At 29.9% G+C, this 5,137-nt stretch overlaps 1 pseudogene; it reads left to right on the top strand.

Moving 5' to 3' along the window:
• Positions 1–2,701: 2,701 nt before the first annotated feature.
• On the top strand, positions 2,702–4,815 carry LOC134235040 (G-protein coupled receptor GRL101-like; annotated as a pseudogene).
• The last annotated feature ends 322 nt before the right edge of the window (positions 4,816–5,137 follow it).

Here is a 5,137-nt window from a genome sequence, read left to right as displayed (position 1 = left end):
TCAATATAGAATTATTTTCCTTATCAGTCGCAAAATATGAAAGCCATATATGGCGTAACTGATCAAAAATAAAAATACAAAATTAAGTAAAGAAATATAGTTAATACATTAAAATTAAAGCTTTTCATAAAATTCTGAACACGGAGAACACCTCGTTTCATCTAATAATACAATTTTAACTTCTCTGTAATGGGTTATTTAAATCTTTTGTATTTTCTTCCGAGTCGGAGAAAATTCCGAGAATCCAAATTAAATTGTGATATCTTTAAAACGCAATTGACTTAGATTTTGTAATTTACCGAAAAGTTCTATCTTTATATAAAGTAATGATACAAATAATAAGTTCTTATTATTTTAGTCCAATAATATTCATTGTTCATACTAGCAATGCCAGACAAAAATTTTAAATTGAAAATTTTAAAAATTTTTTGTTGTGGGTGCTTTTTACAGCCTATTTAAAAGTCAAAACAGAAAAAATTAACTTGATACAACAATTTTCAAGAAAATGACAGACGTTTTAGTACGGCACCCCTGTGAAATATGAAAAACAGATAAGTTACAAAAACCAGCAAAATGCAACCCCACTCCAGTTGACTATTAAAAAAATCAAATTTCTACATTTTATGACTTCTAGATGATAGATATATGTCTCTACTAATAATTAAGACAAAAATAAAAATTACTCATCAATTATGGGACAGTCAATACCATGATAAATACGGCGATTTCTATAAAGTGTAAAACAAAAAGAAACCAAATTTAAGCTTAAAATCATATTAAAAATTTCAGCCACTATTTCACAGTATTAATAAGTTTTGTGTTGTATTTCAACATGATCGATATATAGAATGTGTCTTTATATCCATGAAATCTTATTTACATGATGATATTACTTATGGCATATGAGCATGACATAGATAAGTCCAATGAATTGTATTAATTACATAAAGTGTATGAGTTGATTTATAGGGTTTTTTCCCTTCTCAATTAAGAGGTAATAAAATTGAGAAGATTTTAAAGCAATAAATGTTACAGTTACTTAATATTTCAATAACAAGGAACAGAAAAAAATGTTTATTAATCAAAAACACCACCCCAGTGCTCCGAAGCTGAAACAACGTTGAAAATCAACATAGCAAAAAATCGAAATTTTAAGCTTTTTCTCCAAGTTAAAAACTGTTTAGCATACTTGCTTATAGCTAACACCCCCTATTCATACATCAAATGAGATTACTGAGCAATTCCAAGTCATTTATAAAATAAAATGGTGTTGTTATTTAAATGAATCTATGCTGAAAATTGTAACAAAATGATCAAATGCAGTCACTCAGAAAGAATGAAAATTAAGAGAACTGTATCCACTATGTTTCAAAGAACTGCAATAGTTTCAAAATATTCTGAACAGAATTTTAATGAAAACTTACAAAAAAATAAACTATCAGTTAGTAAGTCACTAAGTGCCATCTTTTAAAGCATTTCAAAATTTTTGGTCTAAAAATTCTTGTACATTAGGCCTATTTATTTTTATAAATACATACATAAATACATAGAATTACTTATGACAATGTGCACATACTCACATCACTCGTATCTAGGAATTTTGTTTGAGAATATTTAGATGATCAACTTATTTTTAAAGTTTTCAGAAAGATTATTTTCATAGATAGCCTTATTATTTGCATAGTGTATATATTGTATTTCTTCAGTGTACTGACGGTCTTTCCTAGCACTGACAGTCGTGATTTTTCTTACAGATAATATTATTAAAAATATGTCTTCACGTGTGTAATACAGCAAAATATACATTGCAATACTTTCTACACATTGTTTGGGGCTTTAAACTTCATTAACGAGTCTAATTTTGCCACGAAGAGTTGCATACGAATTTCCTCTGACCCAACTTCCGGTTAAGGGTACATAGGATTATCGAATGTTTTCAAGTATATTACGTGGGCATACTTGAATGAAATCTTTTGATATCTGTAGTTTATACAATAAACTTGTGGAATATCACCGCTTTTTACGCGTACTCGATCGTTAAAGCTGAAAAGAGGAGTTGACAAAAATTCAATTGCGCTTACTAACAATGCCTCATGAGATTTTCCCGGTAAAATGTTGTTATACACTTAGTTCAAGGTCATAACTTTCAGAATATCCACCAATCAAAACATCGGAGAAGGCAGGGATGGTGTCAAGATGCGTAATATAACATGCTTTGCATCGGGGTCGAAATTCCTTGTGTTTACAAAATTATGCGCACGCAGCGCCACCTATACCGCTGGCATTGCTATTCATACGCCATATATGGCTTGAAATATTATTCAATTTTGATAAATCACAGAAGACATCTTTGTTTATTTCCGTTAGAGGACCACACCATTTTCTCCATATTTCAAAAGGAACAGTTAGTCTTATAATGGATTCCACAATGAATTGGTACATTATCAGTAACTTCAGTAACTCTTCTGTATATTTCAGTACAACATTCGACTATTTGTACTTCGCTCAAAACAATTTAAGTAAAGCAACGCACATAAATATTGGTAATTTTATTACGGTAGTTTCAACAAATTTCAGCAATTGTAATATTCCAAATAACACACGTTTATTCATAGATTCTAGAATGGTTGATTTGAGCGGAAACAAACTTACATCCTTTGTGATAAGTCAAAATACTGAATTTCTATACATAAAAAATAATATGCTTAGCGATATTGTAAAAAATAACGCTAAGCTTAATAAACTTCAATATCATCCACTGTCAATATTAGATATGTCATTTAATAAAATATCCAAAATACGACGCGAAGATTTTAGCTATTATGTGTTACTGGTAAGCTTAAACCTTTCTGGAAATCTTATCGAGCACATTGATGTGGATATTTTTTTGCGGATCTTCACAATGTTAGTTTCAATAGATTTATCAGGAAACAAAATTTCACGAATTCAACGAGAGCATTTTAGATCATTGAGCCAACTATGTTATCTATACATTCAAAAGAACGACATTTTTCGTGTTTCTAGCGACATCTTCCATGGATTAGTGAATATGAGATACCTACAAGTGGAATCGTTTTCAATTTGTTGTGTTAAGCCTCAATCGATGTATAACATTGAGTGTGTTGCACCAGTGAATGAACTCTCCTCCTGTGATTATTTGATTGCAGTACCCATACTTAACGTTGCCATCTGGTACATGGCACTCTTTGCTCTCTTTGGAAACATTCAACGGTACTATTTTACAATCTTTTTCACTTGAAGAGTGAGACTCAAGCTAGTTATCTCATTCTTACCATTAATCTAAGTTGTGCAGATTTACTCATGGGTGTGTATCTGTTCATCATAGCCATAGTCAACTTAGATTATACTGGAAGGTATGGACTGATGGATTATACTTGGAGGCATAGCTATCTTTGTATTCTAGCAGGAATCATCGCTACTGTTTCAAGTGAAGCATCCGTCTTTACTGTTTTTCTCATCACTGTTGTCTGTTATTCGAAAAGTTGGCTGGCAATACTCTATGATTCTATTTGTTGGGCTCAATACGGTTTTATTTATTGGGATTTTGACTGGACAAATTGCCATATTCGTTAAGGCTTTGAAAATAGGGAAGGATGTTCGGACATCAAAAATCAGAGACAGGGAAATTTCTTTGGCAAAAACGCTCATTGCCATTGTTATCACGGACATGTTTTGTTGGATTCCTATAGGAATAATTGGTGAGTATTGCCAAAGTTTATTTTGTATTGCTATCAAAAGCTGAAAATAAAAGTTAAATATATAATCTAGTTATAATCATGACAATTATGATTAATTTTTAATTTGGAGAATATTTAAAAGTATATAATATTTAAGTAAATAGATTAATACATTTTGTTTTCAAAATATTATTTTTTTTGCCTTTTCATTATTCAGGCACGAAGATAACTTTTTTTGGAACTGAAGTTTCTATTGAGGTATATGCGTGGATAATTGTTCTCGTATTACCTATAAACTCAGCCCTCAATCCCATTTTTTATACATTGACATCTGTAGTCAGACAAAAGGTATGCTAAATGAACATTAACAAAAACAAAAGAAAGATTCCTAAAAGTTTCTATGAGTTTATTTCCTTTGAAGTTATTGGTCTTTTAAAACTGAACAGAATAGTTGCCCTCTTATTAATGGTGTAAAGAAAATCTGGAGAGTTATATTATTTTACTTCCTTACTTGTCAAAATTAACTGTGAGCAAATTGAAAACTGCAATACAACAAAAAAAGGTATTTTATGATCTTTTGATCATCAGTGTATAACTTTTAATGTACTTTAGATTATTCGTGATTTAAAAATATAATATGCCCACTCTTTATGATAATATATTGGTTTTATTTTTGTCTACGTCCTGATTAATTAATTATTGTAAATTTAAATATATTGTTCAACTCACTGATGGAAAATTATATTTAACAATTCATGCAATGCCGTCTACATGTATATACTGTCACACACTTTTTAGGGACAACTTCATATGAAACGATTAACACAGGAAAATATGCTTTTGAGAAAGCAATTGGACACCTTGAAGGTAAGTACAGCTGTACTTAGTTAAACATTGCTGTATTAACTCCAACATTTCTTGAAAATCGATATTAATTCAATAATTGATGTATTTTTTGCATTTTGTAGAGTTCATCGTCGATCACCAAGCAATACTAGAATGGAAGTAAAATCTCTTAAAGCCTATGTCAGAATACACTGGTTTTGTTATCTGTAATTCCTTTATGTCAGTGCACAGTATTTTAATAAGATATCCATCATAAATGTATTTTTATTGTTCTGCTAAATTAATACGTACGGTTTTGTTTGTAAAATATATATAAAATATATATAATTATAATATCATTTTATACCTTATGTATTTTTAATACGTTATCCTATGAAGTCCGATCACTGATATTCGTTAACAGTAATATTATAAACTTCTACTTATAAACATGGCTTTATTTATCCCGTACTTTAACTTAAATTTTACTTTGTTACAGCATGCTGGTATGCATGGTTGATGTTGCAATCACTAACAAAAATCTACCATATTTATATGTAAATCTAGTTTCCTATAGATAACTATAGTAAAGACTTTGGTACTCTGACTTACTA

Source organism: Saccostrea cucullata, unplaced genomic scaffold (genome assembly GCF_032062105.1).
Source record: "Saccostrea cucullata isolate Sc308-1 unplaced genomic scaffold, CSIRO_AGI_Scuc_v1 ctg23334, whole genome shotgun sequence".
Lineage (NCBI taxonomy): Eukaryota > Metazoa > Mollusca > Bivalvia > Ostreida > Ostreidae > Saccostrea > Saccostrea cuccullata.
Note: the sequence above shows the minus strand (reverse complement) of the source record. Positions and strands in the feature narration are given on the sequence as shown.